This window comes from Ceratotherium simum, chromosome 28 (genome assembly GCF_057802395.1).
Source record: "Ceratotherium simum simum isolate JZ-2026a chromosome 28, ASM5780239v1, whole genome shotgun sequence".
NCBI classification, from domain to species: Eukaryota; Metazoa; Chordata; class Mammalia; order Perissodactyla; family Rhinocerotidae; genus Ceratotherium; species Ceratotherium simum.
Window position 1 is genome coordinate 4,775,010 of NC_141927.1, and position 22,568 is coordinate 4,797,577.

Consider the following 22,568-nt stretch of genomic DNA (forward strand, 5'->3'; position numbering starts at 1 on the left):
ACTCTTAATTAATTTACAGTTGATTTGAAATAGTTTTGTTATCTGCCACAAAATAGCCTTAACCAAGAGTCTATTTCTACACTTTTTCAAGTAAATCAAAGGCATACATAAAGTACAGCAGCCAGCTCTTCGTCACCAAAATCAGAGACCTTTAATCTAGGATCTGTAAACTTGGGTGGGAAAAACCACATCTTTATTTCCATAACCTCTAATGGAAGCTCAGCATCCTCTAAATATAAATGTATTCAACAAACCAGAGTGAAATTACCAATAATTCTGGTTGTGTCACCAAGAAATATCAGAGATTTTTCAGATCATGTCAGAATTATTGAAGATATCTGGAGACATCATTTCACATAGCTGTTTAGGAATTATTGTAGTTATTGGATTAGCTGGTAGATCTTATTTATTTAGTATATTTAAAAAGGGTATTTAATAGCATATGATTTTTAATCAATATATTGAAAACTGTATTTTTTATTTTATATTTAAAATTTATGTTCTAAGAATGTGCTTAACCAGATTTCCAAAGAGATCTGTGGCATAGAAATTGGTAAAGACCTCACTTAGGATCATATCAGATCAAAGGGTGTGATATTGTGATATAATAAGAAATGTATATTTGGTCTCAGGCTCCAGTAATCATAAATAGTTTCCTTGACTTCTATGAGCCATCCTAGCAAATTATCAAACCCAAGGAGGGGGCTGTAGGAACTTCTGATTTATAGCTGATCAGTCAGTAGCTGGGCCCAGATTGTGATTGGCATCTGAAGTGTGGGCAATCTTGTAGGGTTGAGCCCTTAATTTGTGGGAGCTGATACTAACTCCAGTAGTTAGCTTCTTAATTGAATTAAATTATAGGACATCCAGTTGGTGTACAGAGAGTTGGAGAATTATTTGCTGGTGTGAGGAAAAACCCCAAACATTTGATGACGGAAGTGTGTTAAGTAAAAAAACAGATAAGAGTGAAGTGTTCTGTGAGAAGAAATAAATCATAGTAGCAAAGGGGCAATGGGGTTATTATGCTCTTGCATGAGCGAGTTTGGTTTCATATATAAGACATGTTGTGGCTTAGATTTAGCATGGGGGTAAATTACTTCAGGTTGTAACTGATTATCCTCAAGAAATCTCCTTGGAGATATTTCGTTTGGCCAAACCATATATGCTCCAGGCAGAGGCATGGATTAAATGAGCTCAAGGTTTCCACAGTCTTAAATTCTATTACTTTTTAATTTTAATCTATACATATGGTTAACTGCTAATTTACAAGATATACTTCTCAGTAAGTTCTCTCCTCAGTGGGATTCAAACTGTTATGTGTAGATGGATCCACTCAATTATTCTCAATGGGGGTGCTTTTGCTCAATATGAGAAATCCTTATGTCTAAATGAATTCTCTAGACATACTACTTCAAGGTTTCTGAATATATATTCACAGCCAAAATAAATTTTATATTTCATAAAGAATTTATAAAATGCTCACAAATCCTCAAATCTTGACACTTTCAAATCTGCAGCTTTTGGTTACTTTTAGATATAATAGATTTATGTTGAGGTTAATTAAAATGCTATCATTCTTATCAAATTCAAAGAATCTGTTCACTGGATCTTCTGTGGCATGTCACAAGGAATGTTTTTTCTTTTTTCTCTCCATGAACCCATCCTCAATTAACATAAATCTAGAAATATGTTCATTCTGTGTATAGGGGACAAAAGTAACATTTACAAGCCAACTCTGGCCCCAGGGGAACAATGTTGGCTTGACATGGCTTCTCCTTTGGATTGGCTAATTTCACTGCTTAACACCAGTGGTTCATTTTGTAATTTATGGTAAAATAACAGCCGAATCTCTTTGTGCTCATCTCATTATGTAAATAGTGAAATCTGTAGAAATGACCCTCCGTGGCTTTTTGTGGATACATTGGAAAAGAACACAGCAGATTTTAGCCAAGTGATCTTGAAATGCATCACTTTCAGGAAGAGGAAAAGGTGCAACACACATTCCAGTTCTCTGTGGTTCAGGAACGACCAGGGTCCGATACACTCACAGTTTGTCCAGTATCCCAGTGAGGCCTGGTCCAGGCAGTGGGAACTTCTGCCTTGGAAAAGCTGCTATCTTAAAATAAGTTTTTATTTGATACTCAAATATGAGACTCATTGTCTAGGTTTTTACCCTGGGTCTAAACTACAGTTGGGCTGACACTTGGACTTGGCTTCTCTCATCTCCTAGCAGGCTTCTTTCTCTGGTCCTAACACCTCCGGCTGTGTCCTTGGCCGCTGGGATTGTGGGTTGTCTTCTTCTCTGCCTCACCGTGGCCCCTCATGTGCTCTCCGGGTCCCACAAGCCTCTGGTTCCTGTCATTTTCCAAATCCCCGGTGGTGTTCTCCTGTCCTACTCTCACCTCCTCCCACTGCTTCCCGAGCTCAGTTGTGATAACGTAACTTTTCCTGATGTTAGCTCTGTACTGACCACTCTTTTAGGATCCCAGTGAGAAAGCACAATAAAATGTTATCAGACCTCTAAATTTCAATAATGAAAATGAAAACTGCCTATAAAGTGCTCACAGCTTGGCAGAAATCATGCAATAAGAGATAGGAAGATCAGCTGGTAAATTTGTTTAAAGAGATTACATACATTCTCCTTCTCTCACTGCAGGTTCTTCTATTATTATTATTTTTATGTTGAGCTCACGACAATCAGTGCTGGTGAGGAAATTTGCTTGAATTAATGCTTCTATAACCTAGAGTGGAACCACAGAAGAAAGGGCAGCTGAGATGCAGAAGGGAAAATGACAAATATGACAGAGGGAATGAAATTCCTTTTGTTCCAGAAGACTTCTGCTGCCAGAAAAATTTTGAAAATTATTTGAAGGGCTCTGTTCTTACCTTATATCACCATAATTTTTGATTACTATATATAAACCATAACTAACTATATAAACAGTATATATACATTATATATATAATATATGACTATATGTAGTATATATATGATTATATATAGTGTGTATATATGTATATGACTACATACATTTTATTAATAATTGTGCACTGTACATATACATACACGTGTGTGTATATACATATGTATATACACACACGTGTATTCTTATATATACTATCTTAGTTAACTAAAAATTGCAGACTGCACATATATATGTACATATGTAAATACGTATATACACACACACTATGTTAGTTACAGACTTCATTGGGCAATCTTTGTTTCCTACTTAGCATCCATTTTCCCATTTTTTTTTTTTTTTTTTTTTTTGGTGAGGAAGAGTGGCCCTGAGCTAACATCTGTTGCCAATCTTCCTCTTTCTGCTTGAGGAAGATTGTCTCTGAGGTAACAACTGTACCCATCCTCCTCTATTTTGTACATAGATGCTGCCACAGCATGGCTTGATGAGCGGTGTGTAGGTCCGCGCCCAGGATCCAAACCAGCGAACCCTGGGCTGCTGAAGCAGAGTGCGCGAACTTAACCACTACGTCGTGGGGTCGGTGCTATTTTCCCCTTTTTTGACAGGATCTTGATTTTGTTCTATAGCCCGTGGAAGCCACGTGGCTACAGCACTGTCCTCATCCTGGGCACAGGAGTAAACCCCAGTTGGTCTGAGCCAGTGATGGTAATTCCATGCCTTTTACCACAGTTGGCCCCAGAATCCATGCATGAGATCGTCAGCACAGAGCACCAGTCTGAAGACTCTCGTTAGTCTCAAGGCAGGCATGTGACGTAATTATCTCAGGAGACAAGGGTTCTATTCTAGGTTTGTGGGAGAGGTTCTCTCTCTCCCTCTGATCATGAACATGGATACGTATCATCTCATACTCCTTGCAACAAGAAGGGAAGCCAGTCTGAAGACAAATGGACGCACTGAAGAGGCAAAGCCAAGAGAATTAGCAGGTGCACTAATCAGGTGCCCATCGTACTTCCAGTTGATAAAATTATTTTCTTCAATAATATTCTTCAATAATTTCTTTCATCACCTAATTTCCTATGGGAAAAAGACTAAGAATCTTTAGCAGGGCATATACTGTTCTTTCCAGACAGGTACACCTATCGATCTCCTCACACAAAAACTTGGCTATTTGACCTAGAACTCTGGAACATCTCCAACATTCCCCCACCCCACCCCAATCCATCCTCTTCCTCACTGAGTTAATTGTATGCACTCATCCTTCGAGTCTCAACTGGCTTTCCCTGTGGAAGGTTTTTCAATGCCATCTTCTCTCCCACTCCCATCTCCTGTGACCATTCCACTTTGACAAGCAAGGTGCCCCTAAAATACTTTTCCTTTGTGCCCCCAGCACTCATCATAGTGCAATAAAATTATATTTGTTTACTTATTTCTTTTCCTAACTGTGAACTCCTCGTGGGTAAGGGTGATACTTTTCTTTTTACTCTTCAAGTCTAGCGCATAGAATTTGCTCATTATTTTTGTTGAACTATATTATATGGGAGTAGTTTTTAGTATCCATTTAACCAATGGAAAAAAAAAGAAATTCCTGAAGGTTATCAACCTGTATCTAGAAGGATAAATCTGAAAGAGCTGAAAGAATAAAATTTAATGTCTACTTTAATATATATGTGGGGGAAAATGAAAGAAATAAAAGGGCTTTCTGTACTTGACAGAGCAGGACAGCTAAGGAATGGTTCTTGGATGTTTATGCAAAGCAGGTATTTTCATGGGATTTCTTGTCACTGCACCTCATTTGCATGCTTTTGAAGTGACCTGTTTAGCATGCTTTGGCTGTAAGGTCAGCGAATGAAGTCTAGGCACAATAATTTTCTTTTTTTCTCTTCTTTTCATTTTTTTTCTTTTTCTCTTTTCTTGATAATCAAGGATCTACCCTTATAAAGTAGTTATTAAAGGTATTTTGTAGTTTGTCATTTTGTATTTAGAGTAGAAGCTCATGACAAGATTTGCAGACGTGATAATGCTCACATATGTAGGAAGGGAGTCCTTCTCCAGTAAACACATCTCTCTGTCTGCCATGCACTTGCTCTTCTCACGAAGAGTAATCTTAGGTATACCCGAGTCTTCTTTTGTACTTAATTTGTACTTCTTTTGGTCCTGGCATAACACAAGTACTATATGGAAATTAAAGGCAAGACTGAATAAAACTAATAGAGGAAGGACAGCAGATTGAAAGTCAGAAGACAGCATTTCTACTTTAACCAGCTGTGTTGTAATTCATACATATGCCCTTTCTACATATACGGTGCTTCTAAAGATCCAGCGTTACTTTATTTTTTTGAATATTAAAATGAAATTCAAATCGAAGTATAACTATTCAGCTACAGTAAAATTCTTTATACCTTTTCCCACAACAGAAAACTTGCCATGATTTACTTATGTATACATTTGTGAGGTTATGTGATGAATGTTTCTTTAAAAGGGAGACACTATAAAACAGATGAAGAGCATAGACTGCCTGGGTTCTTCTGCTCACTATACATTTGGGCAAGTTGCACAGCCCCTTTGGGGCTCCTTTGCCTCATCTGTAAAATGGGGATGATGATGATATAACAAAGTAACATGCTTCCTAAGGCTACTGTGATGATAAAATGAGTTAATGCAGAGTAAATTCTTGTAACCATGCCTAATATACATTAAGCACCCAATAAATATTATCTGAAAATATTAATATCTGTTTCTCCTGCTAGACTTTAAGCTCCAAGAGAGCAGGTCATGTCTGTTTAATCTGAGTCTCTAGCACCTAGCCCAGCCCCTGATACTGAGCAGACATTCAAAACCATCTGAAGGAATGCATGAATGGAAGTCAGGGGTTTTACTTCAATGGTTTCCTCCTGCTACAAGAGCAGAAGGACCAGAGCATGAGGGGCAAGAAAGTCGCACAACTTTGGGAAGAAGTGGGAGTTAGCTCGAGGATTTGAAGGAAATTAAAGACTGTGATCGTGGCTGTTCCAAGAGGTGGCTCACACCGCACTTTTCCGTGATGCCACTTTAACCCTCCACCTTTATGCCCCATTTCCTCTCCTTTTTGGTCCTTCTTGTTCCTTTAGGTAGCCTCATGATTGATTTAATATTGTCCCCCTCACAATCTGCTCTCTTCAAAAGATCTAAGACTTTTATACCTTTTTGAGAATTTAAGATACTGTGTTACCTGTCCCCAGAAATACTTGCAGTTTTATCTGTATCCTTCATTATAGAAAGAAAACCAAACAGACAAAAAGAAGCCTTGCTCTCCTGTTAACAGACAGTAGACATCACAAGTGGGCAGTGGAATTGTCTCTCCACCCAGGGAAAACTTACTGTTTCTCCTGAAATTCAATGCAGCTGACTCTCCCATGTTTCTATTCAGCTGATCCTGGATATAGAAACAGGTCTATATTTGATCAGCTTGCCAAATTTGATAGCAGACAAAGCTTTAGGATCTAAACTCATATTCTAAATAAGACTCAGCAAAAACTGAAAAGAATGAAGATACATTTATAAAGATAATAATCACCTTTGTGTGGCTCCTTAGTACACAGATTTTTATAAAATTTATTATCCATTTGTTCCCCACGAAATTTCCATTAGCACCATGTTACAGATGAGGAAACTGAGCAACAGACAGGTGAAGTGATTGGCTTCAGGCAGAGTCACAATGTAAACCCAGACACCAGCATTCCAAACCCTGTGCTTATTCCATGCTACTTGACGTGTATATTCTAGCTCCCACTGAGGCAGGACATTCTCCCTGCCAGATGTAGAGTCCCTCCTCTGTTATCTGATCTCATAGAGATGCCACATGACTTCCTGCTCAGTTGAGCAGGCGAAGAGGTATAATTTTTATTTTATACAGCTATAACCAGCAACGCACATAACATATTAAAAGGAAAGAGGTGGGCAGCACTGTGGCCTAGTGGTTACGTACGAAGTGCTCCGCTTCAGCTGCCGAGGTTTAGTTCCCAGGCATAGACCTACACCACTCATTGGTGGCCATACTGTGGTGGTGACCCACATACAAAACAGAGGAAGATCGGCACAGATGTTAGCTCAGAGCGAATCGTCCTCAAGCAAAGAGAGGAAGATTGGCAACAGATCTTAGCTCAGGGCTAAGGTTCCCAGCCAAAAAAAAGGAAAGAAAACTTTCATAAAAATCAATTAGTAAAAACTCAGTTCAGAAAGAGTAAACTTAGACTAGTGTTAGATTCCATCATACTATATGTGGTCAATAACTATTGGTCAAATGATGAAATGTTGTCTGCAACCCCCTCCTCCAGTGACCAGTATACAAATATGTGTGAGCAAACGTTTACTAGAAATTGAATTAACGGAAGAAAATGACAACATAGTCTTCTGTTCTTGAGACTTCCTGACTTTTTTTAGACTTTTGATGACTTAGATCTTCTCTCATTGCCTAATACTCTAAAGTATGCTCTCCTTAGATTGATAACCCAAGTTGTTCAAGAACTAACCAGCCCGAAGAACCATTCTTTCCTACACAGCATCCATTCAACAAGTATTTGCTGAGTGCCTGCTGTGGTCCTGGAGATGCATAAACAAAATGAACAAAAACTTCTGATGTTAAGTACATTACACTCAAATAAAATGGTATCAGATATTAGATGAATAGTATAGAGAACAATAAAAGGCAAGACAAGGAGCAATAGGGTTTCGTCAGTAGCTGAGGTGGATCCAGTATTCTCCTAATTCTCCAGTAAGCCTCATGCTGAAAAGGGAGGGGAATCTTTCCCTGAAGAGACAGTCAGGGCAACAAGCAACAGAAGAACCGTATTTCTAATATAAAAGGACTAACATCTCAACATACGCATATCATAACAGATAATTTAGTACTCACTACAGGGCGCATCATTAAAAAGTGGATTTAACAACTATTGAGTACTTAGTATGTGCCAGATCCTCTGTTAAGTACTTTACATGTATTAACTCATTTAATGCTTATAAAACCCCAGGGGTACAGCACTACCCTTATCCTCATATTATAGGGTAGGGCGTTGAGGCATGGAGAAGCGAAATGACTTGCCCAAGACAAACAGCTGTGGAGGTGTAGAGAGGGGATTTTAACCAAGAAGCCCACTCCAGAGCCCAAACTCCTAACCGCTACCACATAATCAGAGATTTTTTTTTTTCTATGCATTTTCCATGATTTTCTTATAACTGAAAAGCCTTTCCTTTTGGTTCATCCATTGGCAGAGGAGACTGCTAGGTAAACTCATGAGCTACTCCTTCAGTGTTCTAGCCATCACAAAAATATCCTAATTACTTACCTATGAGACATTTCCATCCTCAAAGGAAGGTGAATTTGTGATTGAAAATTAGAAGCTTCTCTCTCCTCAAAGTCGCCTACCTGTGTTGATCAGACAAATCTTGATCTTCTCGACTTTAAAAGATTAAGTAGGTATCCGCGTTTAATTGGAGAGCATCAAAAGAGAAAGTTTCTGAAGACTGCCATTCTCTTAACACTAGAATGACTTTAGTTAGCAAGCCTGTTCTACTTTTTTTTAAAAGAAAAAAAAAATATCTCTTGGCATAAACAAAGTGTTTGCTTTATTGTTTTCCTTGTTAGTTTTTTCAAATATTTTTAAAACAGAGCCTTGGATTAAACTAGTCTGTGCCTTAGAAACGGAGACAAAGTTGCAGTCACTAGGGAATTCTGATTTTCTCTCTTTTCTGGAGAAATTGCCTCACATTCAAAATCTTTTATTTGAATATTTGGTCTGGCATTCAGTACTAGTTATTTTCTCAGTTACTTCTCTGACCCAAGCACACACACACACATCTCCCCCCCCATGCACAGAACTTTATTTGAAAACTGTATTTCCAATTACCTGGAAGTAATATCTCTTGCTTTCATTATGAAGACTTATACAGTTTTCATATAAAAGTAATTTACCACAAATTTTTCATAAGTGTATTTCTCAGCTCAGAAACTTCTTGTGGTCATTTCCTTTGTTAGTTAAAAAAAATGCTGACTAACTTAGGCTTGTTTAGCAATGCTACTTTTTGTCTTATTTTTTTCAGTTGTTTTATTTTTTGTTATTTATTGTTTTATTTTTTCAGCTGTTTTTCAAATATGTAAAACTGAAATATTAACTCAGTATTCCTGACCTGAATCTCTTTACCTCTAAATTTATGATTTTTTTAAAAAAAGAAGCAGATTTTAAAATTTTTTAATATTGAAATCATTATAAACCCACCAGAAGGTGCAAAAAATAGTACAAAGAGACGTGCATTCTCCTCACTCAGCTTCTGTCGATGGTAACTACCAAGAGAAGCAGGATTTAACATTTCATATTATCCATCACTTTATCGCTCTAGAAATTTGCACCTGTTTCCTGACTTTGATGCGAGTTATAAATACAGTACCTGAGGACTTATGTGTGAATACAACTTTGTAATAAGAAATATTTTTAAAGCTATCTAATTAAACTATGTTCTCCAGTTCTTCTGAATATAACCCTAATTAAGCTTATGCATGTTATAGACATCCAGGGCTTTTAGACATACAAGAATCTTTAAAAAGTGTAGCTATTTTATTCTGAAAGCTAGTTCCTGCATCAATGTACTTATTTATTACTGAAGAAGAGAAACTGTTTCTACCTCGCTTGGGCTAAGTAAACCTAACATAGAGAGCTCTGTGGCTTGGGAAAGGTCTCTTGTGAGGTTGATTCTATTCAATACATAATAGTTGAGGGCAATGCTTGAGACAGAAAAATAATGTAGAGAAAAATAAGATGGAGAGTAATTATGCACAGTTGCAACCAAAAAAATAACTAGCAGTTACCGTGGAAAACGTGATTCTGCAATGCAGTTAAATTCAGAGATTTGTTAAAAAAGAAATAAAAAGAAACAAAACATAACTAGTGTTGGCTAGTGAGACTGGCAAGGCAGTTATCATTGTTCCAGAGATGTTTTTCTTGGTCCAAAAGAGTTCTGGTTTGCTGGCTCTGAGCTTTAGCTCTGAACATGGGCAGATCTGGCTCGACCTTACCTTCTCTGTTTATTGGCTGTGAGAATTTGGGAAAGTCATTTAACCTCTCTGTGTTGTATGATGACCCGGAAGCAGAGCACAGTGGTTGTGAGCCGGCCCACCCCATGATTTCCCGTGGGTTGTTGGTGGAGTCCCTTCCTCCCGGGCTTTGCCGTCCTCCTCTGCAGTGGGCAGTGCGCTGTCTTCTCCTCCATCCTTTGGCTCACAAGCAGGGCTCGTCTCACTCCGACTGGGTTTTACAACGCAGCTGTGAACTGATATTGAGGAAACAGTTGGTGCCCAGGGCATTTTAAATCTATGGAATTATCCTAATTACCCTCAAATCTGAGACCATATTTCTGTTGTTTGTATTTTTTATATTCCCATCTTTGGTGATAGTTAAACCGCTTTCTCTAGTCTCAAATGTGCATGAATTTTATACTTACTTGGAAATAGTTGTTGAAGTTTTCTAATGATCACATTGAAGTATGTGTTTTAAACTTTAATCTGAAAAATAAAATCAGATAGGCAAAAAATTAGAGTGAATACCAATATAAATCCCATATGCCTATTACTCTGAACCAATTTTTTTTTCACATTTGGTTTCATTTGATTCATCTAATTTTTCTATTTATTTTTTTATAATGTATTTTAAATACATTACATTTTTAATAATGTATTTTAAATATATTTTTGTATACAAATACAAATGTATACTAATTGTATACAAATATTGTACAGTATACAAATACAATAGAAATACAAAATACATGTATTTTAATACATTAAATACTGATTTAATTACATTTAAATACAGATGTCATGTTCTTCTACTCCTATAAACATCAACATGGGTCTCTAAAAATTGGACATTTTCTTACACAGTTAAATTTAAGTATTAAATTAATAAAATTCAACAATAATTCCTTGTTGCCCATCCGATAATCATATTTTTTGAGATTTCTAATATTATGCTACTTTAATATTGGTTTGTTTGAATCCAAATGCAAAGAAGTGTACCACAATACTAAACCATTTTTTTTAATGGAAGAAGAACTTGAACATAAACAGTATATTAGAAAATTGGGAATACCCATCTGGACAAGAAGCTGTCTGTAAATTACATAGATTAATAGAAAGAACTCAGACTGTAATATGGAATTCAGCCAGAAGGGGGAGTAAGCACCAAAGAGCTTCTTTTCACCATTTCTACCAGGGTGCTATTCACTCAATTTGGGAGGGAGATAAAATATCTGTTGGAGATTACGCTCTCAAGAACTTAATGCCATAATTCCTGTTGGTTAAAAAAAAAAAAAGCCAAATGAGAATAAAAACTTAGAAAATAAGCAGAAATTCATACACATCAGCAAAACAATTCTTCGTATTTGGGCTTACTAAATTTGTTGGGCATTGTGCAAAGACTGTGGAAAGGATATTAAAACAAAGTTGAAAATACAATGTCCAATCAAATGATATATCATTGACCACATTGTGTCTTAGCAATTACGTTTAAAAGTCAGGAAGTAATATGCATCCCCCTCGTATTGCTCACAGTTGTGTCCTGTATATTTAACAAAGTAAAAGAAAGTCATTTGGAAGTGTAAATAACGCACAGCAACAATTAAGTTACCTCTAGGTGTTTTCATTCATTCAATGGATAATTATGAATTACTCTGAATACTTGCCACGCACTGGGTGAGGCATTCTAAGGAAAGTAAAATGTAAGTGAGATTGCTTTTCCAATATAAATAATACGTAAGTATTTGAAGTATGAAGAAGGGTTCTCTTGCACTTTTTGATACTGATATGCTAGGCCATGGGCTGCTGAACTTCTACCAGAATTTTCTCTTTTATAAAATTGGGAAAATTGTATTTTCATGTAAATAGATGTGGTTAGAATGTATACACTTTTTGTAAAAATAGCAAATCGCTCAGAAAAGATACCCTATAAAGTTAACAAGTTGGTCAATGCAAGTATTAACATATGCAGAAATTATTAAAATAAATATTAAATAAAAATTAAAAATGTTTATTACATGAAGAACCTTTAATGATCATATGCATGTCAATGTCCTACGTATTTTGGGAAATATAATCTTCATCAGGACTGTGCAAATGTAATGTTAGTAATTAAAATTATACCTCATGTAGGGATGTATCGATAAAATTAAATTTCTGGTATTTTCCTCATTTCAATAATATCAGTTTCTTTAAGGTTTTGAACACTCTTTGACCATCTCTTAAGGATTAATTTAATGTTTGCTCTGTCATTTCCAGAACTAAGCAAAGCATTTTGAAAGCTAGTAGAAAAAAATACTTAGAGAAAATAGTTTTAAATGAAAATATTGTTTTTACCTTATCAAGTTACTAGCTTCTGTAACTCTTGTGAAAAGAAAAAGTCATGTTCATCAAAATCCGAATGGTTGTTAAATCACATAGTTGCCAGAACAAATGAAACAATTCTGTTAAGATATTTATCTAAGTTTTTCAGATTTTTTTCAAAAGCTGATCTAATTTCTTTTTGTTTTCTAGTCTCAGACAGTGAAACCTGGCACATTTTCTAGGTTGACTGACATTTGAAATTCTAACACCCTTTTGTTAACAACACATTTGGAGAATATGCAACAATACAAGTTGTTTTGAAACAATCATGTTGTAACCGACAGGGAAAGGAGTATTATACCCAGAGAGTTATCGTAAATGACATGTAATTTAAGTGATCAGGGTAGACGGAGCGCTGATGGTATCCAAGTCGAGACCTGCAACTCCTTAAAGAAGAGTGTCAACCCTGTTAACATCTGTATTTTGGATTATGTTTCACTTGCTAATAATTCACTACAACCTACCTGAAACCTAGTTATATGACTAGAAGGAACTATGATTCTACCTGGTTATGTTCAAAGAAGTGACAATAATCAGCCAGAACTTTGCAGAGAACAAGGCATCACTGCACTGCATTCTTCCCTCTAATAGAACTGTTGTGATGCATTACATAGGTAGAAGGTGATCAATAACTCTTTATCGTATCAGAATCAGAGTTTGCTTTTGTACAGAGTCGAATCTCATGTGGCTAGAACAGTATCTGGTATCTATTGAGTAGGTGTTGTATCAACATTTCTTGAAATGAATGAATTTGGGGGTAAATGAATACACTGCTAGTAGTTGAGATGGAGAAAATTCAAGCTTGTTGAGATATCTTTTGGTGGCAAAACTGCCAAGATTGTTGATGGATATTTGGAGGAGAAAGAGAAATAAAAAGGAATTGAAGAAAATTATTAACAGATGATGATTTTTGTGACTAGGTTGATAGGCACATTTACTGAAAAGGAGAATAGCTTGGGGTAGGGGTTAATGTGTTTGATTAAAAAATGTGGCACCCAAGTGCAAAAGACAATTATGAGGTAACATATGCCAATTTGGGGCCCAAAGGCAATGTTTTGATTGACACTGTGAACTTGAGAGTTTGATGTCTAAAAATAGTATATTCATTGAAAAGGATTAATGGCATCTCCTAGTGGTGAGAGTGAGTAAAGAAAAAAAAAGAATTCTCCAGACTGAGAGCTTGGATGTAGTCAAACTGAGAAAAGGAGACTGGAGGAGGAACAGCCAGGAGGAAAAATTCCAGACCCACCTCCAGCATTCTAGGCCCCCTTAACAGTCCTCCACATTTAGCCCAACATCTAGGAGATAAAACAGGTAGTGACGATTCAGATGAGGGTCTCTACCACAAAGTATTCCACTAAATTAAAATAAATGTAAATGCATCATTAACAAAGCTCTCAGGTACTCTTGAAGAGTTGATGTTAACTACAGGGACCTGAAATGGAATGGAGCATCTTCCAGCCATTACCACAAAGAGGCAAGCAATGTGCTATTGTCCAGCCTATGCTCTATCCTATAACAGAATTAACTGTAGGCCCTGAGGCATGGCCTCTATCGAATACTTCACACTAAGAGTCAGAATCACCGCTGGAGCCGGAAAACCTTGAGCCTCAGTTACCACATCTGTAAAATAGGGCTCATTTATCGGATCTTGAAGAATTCTATGAGGTTTAAAATATCTAGCACAATACTCAGTACTTCATAGGATCTCAGTAAATGCTATTCAAATAATGAATATCTTGCAGTTTTTAAGTTTGCATGTCACATGGTTAAAATAACATACCAATTGTCTTTAGGAATAAGACATGATTTCTTTAAGAGGATCTGATATCTTATAATGCTTTTGAAACTTGAGAGTTTTTCAATTGATTATACCTACTGTGAAATAAAATATCATTTGGCAGTCTCTCCTATAATTTGATCATCTTAGAAACTAAATTTCTAGAATTTGTCTAGGAAAAAAAGTGTTTTATGTAGGGTTTTCAATGGCATGGGGTATTAGACATCTGCATTTGATATTTATCTTCCAAGTATAAAGACAAACATGAATAAAACTACTCAGAATATTCCAGTGCTACATATGAGATAACTGTCTAGAGATTGAATCAAGATTGTGGAAGTTCTTTATTTAGGGAAGCTAAACTAAGAAAGATTAAATTTTCTCCATCAGGATTACTTAACTGAAGTTGTCTGTGGAGAGAATACAGGTCCATGCACAGAATACAGGAGGTCCATGCACTCAAAGGGGGGAGATAGTTACATATTTATTCTCACTAAGCTTTAACTAAAGTGTGGCATCTCTTTCAATTATGTAGATAGAAAACCACAGAAGTATTAGCAGTAACTTCGTGTGTTACCCATAAACAGCATAGGTATTTTCATATTATTATATAGATATTTTGAAATGTTTACAGTCATCAATGCTCTGAAATTAAGGTATTATTTCCAGGCTATTTATTTAAATTGAAACATCATAACTTGAGTGTTTATGGGTAAGTTGGTGACAATTTCTGCTCTGAAAATTAAAGAACAAAAATGACATACCTTAGTTACATGTCTATTTACAGGCAAAGTTTTTTTGCTAAGAGCTTTAACTGTTTTAGCTCTCAAGTCAAATGTCACAAAAACAGGAAAACTTCTCGGATGGGATGCCCCATCCAGTACTCCATCACCAAGCATTTCTGGGTCAAGTGTGTCCTATTTATCAGAGAACCATAGCTCCTCCTCTTAGAGGACTTACCTCAGCTTGAAATTACACACCCCTTACCATGACTATCTGTTCCTCACCCCTACTGAATTATCAAAGTCCTGTCGGGCAGAAACAGTGTAGAATTGTGCTCTATATTGTATCTCAGAATACAGTGCAGTGTCAGAAAAAAAAGAAAAAAAAACAGACATGCAATTTATTTTTTTATTTTTTTTATTTTTTTATTTTTTTATTTTTTTTAAATTTTTTGTTTATTGCAGCGTTATTCACAATAGCCAAGACTCAGACATGCAATTTAAAATGTTAAATACATTTGGTAAATTAGAAAATAATTCATTGCTTCACCCTCCCCACAAAGCAAAAAAATAAAGAAGCAAACAAAAGGACAACATTCACATCTTCAAAGTAGACCAAAACATATTCAGGAAAATTCACTAAGGAAGAGAAAAAATATATATATGTAATATCAATAGTAGAAATGAAGAAAAAGTTTAGAGAGTAAATTTTTTTTTCATATTGAACGTAACATTGAAGAATCATTATCATGGTGTGAAATCACAGACTATCCAGAGTTTCTCCACTGTTTGTAACCCAGACCACCTTTGATTAACATAAAAATCAAATACTCTCCCCCTCCCAGTTGAAAATCATCAATTTCCACAAGTTGAAGTCTTTCTTTCACGTATATCTACCAGCCAAGAAGATTTTAATATTGTTATTTTGTATGGAAACAGTTTCATTTTTTACTTTCCAAATATGTCTTAGGAACCTGAATGAAAACATGAATATCTTCATTACTCCCAGCCCTCCAGTAACTGCTATGAGGCCCTTGTCAAGCAGTCCTACTCTGGAAAGATAAAGGCGAGACCTTGGTCATGGTGAACATTTGAAGGATTTTAACAGGGTTCACAAGGCAGGTAATAATAAAAGAGTAACAAAGACAGACATTGATCTTCTCCAGGTTTTATTCTTCATAACTGTAAATGAAGGAGGTAGGCAAGTGACCTTAACAGCTTATAAAATTGTGTTCTTAGGTAAAGCTGTGGTTTGCCGCCGTTTAGCACAAAGAAGAGAGAAGATAGACATCTACTATCAGTATAACAGGAGATGGTAAGGCACTGTTATTCTCCAATAAAAGTTATTTCATATATGTTATATATATATATGAAATATATATATATATATAATTTGTTGCAAGATAATTGAAATTATACATGAGAGACGTTTCACAACATATGGACTTTTAAAATACTGAAAAGGATTACCAACACACATTATTATATCTTTCCATTTGGCCATCCTGAAAAATAAGAAAGACAACTATGTCTGGCCTGGATTTAATTCTAACCAGAAACTGAGATGGAGCATATTGTCTCAAAACCCATCGAGTATTTCAGAATTTAAGTATAGAGCTTTATACCCAACCTTTCAGGCTTGTGATAAAAGTTGGAAAAAAAAATGCCATCAAAGGAAATGGAACTTATATTTCCTATTAACAATAGTGAAGATAGATGTTCATGTTGAACTAAAGAATTACGGTCTAGAAAGGAAATTGGTCCTTGAGTTTCTAGTCCACACACTTGGATTTTAAGTCTTTCTAACTCCCTCAGCGTTTGGAATCTTATTATTAGGAGAAATTAATTTTAAATAGTAACAGTGGAAGACCTCTCTAGTTGAACGGAGCCTACATTTTTCTTGTGATTTAAGAAAAACGTGCATCCTTTGTCTTTCATTTTTCTTACAAATTTTTTTCAATAAAAATATTTCACCCAATTATTATTCACCAATTGTCTTAGTCTTCTTTCAAATCCTGCATTCACTTTTATGAAGTTAACCTAATGCCTCCAGCGTTTTTACTAATTGTTCCTGCTTATTTCGTCTTAGCAAGTGTTCTATTTATAGCAACATGAATTATGCTAATACCACTTTAAGTTTTATTTTAGGACTTTAGCAGAGAATGTTAGGAAAGAGTTGTTTGGGTTTTTTTTGCTATCTTAAGGATCGATTCTCTATCATATGCATGTAAATTAGAGAAACATGGAACTCCTTTTTCAATTCTTCATGGTTTGGCCCAAGTATAACTGGGTTGTGATTATCGTAAATTTTAAGAGAATCTATATTCAAGGGGGTCATTAAACACTACAAACACCTTAATATGTTTCCTTTTTTGGGGTGGGTGAGTGTTCTGAAAAACACAGCTTGTATTATTTGACAACTATGAAATGGGAATTGAACAAATTTCCTTAACATTATTCTAATCTTTGATTTAACACATTAAATAGCTTTGACTCATATTTTTCACGTTTCTTGGATTCATTTTATTATGTTTGAGGTCTCTTTTCCCTGCTGGAAAAGCTTCACCAGGCAGCATCTTATCTAAGTCACTCGCTGTGGGTCTGAAATACTCAGGACAATACTCAAAACACAACAAGCTCTCTATTTGTTGCCTGTCTGATGTTCTGAATGGACAGAATTAATACACAGGTGAGACAGAAGGACAGAATGTATTCCACTTTGTAACGGACTATTGTTATGTGGGCTCTCCAATATTTAACATTTAGTAATGTATTCACTAAACTCTTACTAAGCCACTTGTGCTAGCAAGACCAATTCTAGGAATGTTGAGGGTATATATTTTTTTAATGAAATGAGACATGGTCACTGAAAATGGAATTGCTATAATGTCCACAATGGGAATTGAATTCATATTTCAAATTACATACAGATTTGCTTGTTTAAAAGTGACCAAATTGTGTTTAGTCAGATGATTATCTTCTGAAACCTGTTTTTTTCATACTTTGCTGAAAACAATGAATAACTTAATTAATCTTTATACTGATGGTTCGAGATCTGCCACAGATTTGAGCATATGCTCTTTCAAGAGTTTTATTGCATTTAAAAAGATAACAGTTTTTGTGTTGTCATTTTCCATTTCCACCCTTCTGTGTTAGCAAGCATACCATTAAGGCTTCTTTTCTATATTAATGAACAAAATAAAATCAACACATCTTGTATTATTAAATGTACATTTTGTAACATTTCCTATTAACATATAGTGGGCACACTTTTCTTTGGTCATTACTGCCGGCTTGAATTTACCCCCATTCTCTGCCTTCAAGTGGAATCCTTCAGTGTTTGAACAGCCCTGCTCTCTCTGTGATGTCAGCTCCTGCCTGATGCCCACACCCAGCACATTTCTTTAGAGATTCGGAGGCAAGAGGAAGGAGAAGGAGAGAGGAATTGGGGGCTCACGGTGAAATCTCACTGCAACTCTTTTATCAGTGTAAAGCTGTGATAAAAATCCAGCCAGCCTGCATTTGAATTTTAGTTCTGCCACTTAGGAAATGTGTGAATCTGGAAAGAATAACTAACTTCTTAGAATTCAGGTTCTTCATCTACAGAATAGGTAAAAAGGATAGTGCCTATCTCAAAGTGTTGATGCAAATATTAAATGAACTCACATACGTAAAGATCATAGAAGGGGGCCTGGCATGTAGGGATTACTCTGCGCATATTTGTTTTCATTTTTGTTGTTAGTACAATTATTTAGTATTCTCCGGAATAAAGAGTCAGGCTTATCTATAATATCAAAAGGGCAAACAGACAGGAACCTTAATGAAGGCACTTTAATCTTGTGATTGGTCATTTATTCTCCTTCAACAAAACAACAGAAAAGATGAGGATATTTTGAAATACTGTGTTCAAGAACTATTGCCATGCATTGTTAATCTCTGTTTCCATGTGAGAGAAGTTCTGATTTTGTGGCAGAGATGAAGGCCTTAGGACATTTAAGTTGTTTTATGAACATCTTCCAACAGTTACTTAAAATACCCAGTAAAAAACATTCATATAACTTCAACTGAGTATTATTCTTTTAAAATATATATTATATCATAAATTTTTAATGTTTCCCGTATAGATTTATGCAAGAAATTCAGTCTTGCATTGCCAGTGCAAAAGATTTCACTTTTTATCCTAAATAAGTGAATGTAGTTGTTCAGATGAATTCTTTTTCGAGAAACACCTTCTTAAAATAACCAGTATCTTATTACTGTTATAGAGAGGTAAAATGTGATCACGGGATATTTTAGTGACTTTTTAATCCAAAAATTTTTAAAAAGATACATGATAGAATCACCTAATTCCCAATTTGGATCTGAAGGAAATAATGTCAAAGCAAGATTTCATTGCAATGTAAGATGTTATAGCACATTTTACACACTCATCTTACTTTATGCATCCTGTGTAATTTCATCCATATAGTAAAAGTTAGTGCCCCCATAATTTCTGAAGGCCATGTCATTTTTAGATTACGCATATTGTCAAAATATTTAAGGATTTAGGTGTGTAATTCCCTTTGATCAAGAATGTTTAAAATCTAATTTAACATAAACCTGACATTTAGAAAATTTTAAATGTTAAAAATAATGTCTGATTCATGTACTAACCAGTAACAGCCTAGCCTACTCAATCTATCCACATTAAACAGTTTTGGAGAATTGAGTTGTATATGATATGACTTGTCAAATTTCCATTAGAAAAAGAAAAAAAAAAACCTACATCATGCTTAGAATCCAGTTGGGTGCTAAGACCTGCCATCTTTGTTTCAAGAAAGTAAAAATGAAAACAAAAGGATTACATCACGGATAGGATGTGGGATGGGAGAGAAGGGGGGAAGCAGGGGATGACTTCAAACTTTTTGGTCTGAGCAAAGTGAAGGATGGAGTTGCCATTAACTGAGATTGCAAAGACTGAGTGAGGGGTAGGTTGGGAGGCAGAGTGATAGGAATTGCTCATTTTAGGTTATGTTAAATTTGAGATTTGTGAGACATCCAAGCAGAAGTGTCAAGTAGGCAGTTTGGATACACGATTCTGGAGTTCATCAGAGATGTCTGGGCTGGAGGAATAGACTCAGGAGTCATTTAAAAACAAGAAACGTGATTGTATCAGTTGGGGTGAGGCTAAATAGAAAAGAGAGGAGTGCAAGTGACAAGGAGGGATTAAGTGATGAAAATGGTGGAGAATAACTGGATGTGCCTTTGGGAAGGGCGTCGAGGAGTGGATCAAGTTAGATTGAGCCCTCAGAGAAGGTCTTCCTGTAGATTGTTGAAAGATGTGAAAGGGTGAGCAGGGGAAAAGAACAAAGATATATGAGAAAAGAACAAAGACCCAGGCTAAGAACATCAGATACAAAGGCCTGCAGATGGAAAGAGCTTAGTCAAATGGACCACTCAGTTCTCTTCTATTTGAGCCCATTATCTGAGCCTAATTCCTCTTCCTGCACATTTTTATCCAGTAAAGCCATTGCTCATTCTTTTACTATATGCAATTTCTCTTCTGATCTTTTTTTCTCTCTCTTAGAAACTTCCACCCTGTCCGTAATAAAATCCTTCTGCCAAGCAGCAGTTCACACCCACAGGCTACATGTTTTCACTGGGCCACAATTACACAACTGTTGCATTCCTTGGGAACTCTTAGCCACCTTTGATTGACAGCATAAAGTCCTGCTTTTGACTAGACCACACATACACGCCCCTCTTAGATTTTGAGATGCTTACATATAGATCACACAAGCATTACACAGCAAACTTCCCTCCAACACCTTACTTTTAGATATGACCAAAAATCCAGGATCAGAAATGATTTTAGAAACTGCATGTCCCTTTACAAATCTTTGAAGTTTGACTAAGTTCTCAGAGACACTTGAGTTTATATTGATATTTATTATTTCAATTTAAACTTACCAAAATCACACAAAAATATTATCAGGAAGTAAATATGTCACAGAAGGTTTTCACATAAGAACGTGCAACTTGGATAAATTATACTGCTCTATGAAGAACTTACAATAATGCTCAAAATCTCAGGGATCAAATCACAAAATAATAAAGACAGCCTCTAGGTTGGTATGTCTTATATTATGGGTTATATTTGATAAAGATGTCCTATTCACATTTGTATTTCCTTTCTCCTGTTGAAATACTGTTAAAAGTAATTCCCCAATCATGGTATTGCTCCAGAGATGTTTATATAACAACAAGCACACACACACACACACACACACACACACACACATATATATTCATGTATGTGTAATACATTTAATTTTATTTTGCATGTATTAAATAGCCACGCCTGCATTCTCAATTTTGTATTCTGCGGTACTATATAACTATCAAAAGAGTAAGACTGTACCTTTTCATAACTTACAAACCCAGGAAGAAAGACATATGTAGGAAGAAAAATTTCTCCTGTTTCAACTAGAACCATAAGATGACAAATTCCTGTGTGTAGAAATGCAATCATCTGTGTTTTTTCCACTGGAGCTCAGTTTATATGCCCAATTAAACTTGTATGGACTGTTGCACTTTTATTTAAGGTTGACACACAAAAAGCCAATTCACAAATTCAACTAGCAGTTTTCCAAAATAAAATAGTAAACCTTGTTAGCCTGACCTTAGCAGCTGTAACCCATTATAGTATCTCTCTACCACTGTGGCTGAAACTTCAGTAGGTCCTTTATCTATTGATCACATCTAGAAAAGCAATGGTCTTTAGTTAACAATTTTTTCCCAATAAAATCCAATTTCTAGAAGGAAATAAATCCTGACAGAAATAGCATTCACACTTTTCACCCTTATTGTAGGCTCCAGAAATACTCAGAAAATAATCCGCTTTAAGGTCTCGTCTTGAAAATGATTACCTGCTACATGTGTGAGCAAAATCACTCCTCCCCAAAACACCTGGACCCCTGTCTCCATCGTTTGCCTTCCTTGTACCAATGTAGTCTAATCCTCCTGAAAATGGAGAGTGAAAAGCTTCTTCCTACTTTCAAACAAAACACAGATCTAGACCTGAAAGGCAGCTAAAATAATTTTCTTTAAATAAAGTCTCAAAGCTGGCTTTTCTATGTTCAATCTCACAGCAGTCCAAAAAATTATGTCTTGCTTGCCTCAAATAATTTTAAAAAATTTTTAAATAGTTTACAATTTACTTCATAATTCCAACAAACATCTCATTCATAATATTGAGATGTCCGACATTAACGAAAACCTTGTAAATTACCCCCCAATATATGAAAGAACAAGCCTAGCATTGTTTCTCATATTCAAATACATACTCCTTGCAGTTGTGTATCCAAATATGCACATATGAAAGTTATTACAGAGGTGCAAAGCTTTTTTTTTTTTCCCAAATGAACCATGTATTTCTTTATTGAAGAATTCCCTGAACAAATTTAGCCAGTTTAAAAGCCTATAGAAATCTTCTCTTTCTTCTATTCAAGCCATATCCATTCCAGGGTAGACAGTCAGCTTTCTGACAAGCACTCAGTCACCAGTTTCTCTTGAATATAACAGAACCATTAGCTTACAGTCACTTCACTTTTCCAATTTCTTGAGGTTAGAGATGCTCCCACCTCCCAGGCTCAGAGGGATGCCACTTCTTTCCCCATGAACAGGTAAAATGAAGGCAATACTAATAGCAGGAGACCATTAGGCAAATACTGGCCCTATATGGCTACTTCAAAGCT

The 22,568-nt window shown here is 35.8% G+C and overlaps 1 long non-coding RNA gene across 1 annotated transcript in view; it reads right to left on the minus strand.

Annotated features, from left to right (window-relative positions):
• Positions 1-8,508: 8,508 nt before the first annotated feature.
• LOC147913287 (uncharacterized) overlaps positions 8,509-22,568 on the minus strand; it is a 75,433-nt gene continuing 61,373 nt past the window's right edge. The window contains exons 2-3 of the long non-coding RNA XR_015548782.1: positions 10,395-10,455; positions 8,509-10,223 (exon numbers count right to left, since the gene is read on the minus strand). This is a non-coding gene — a long non-coding RNA (uncharacterized LOC147913287). The remainder of the gene's footprint in view (positions 10,224-10,394; positions 10,456-22,568) is intronic.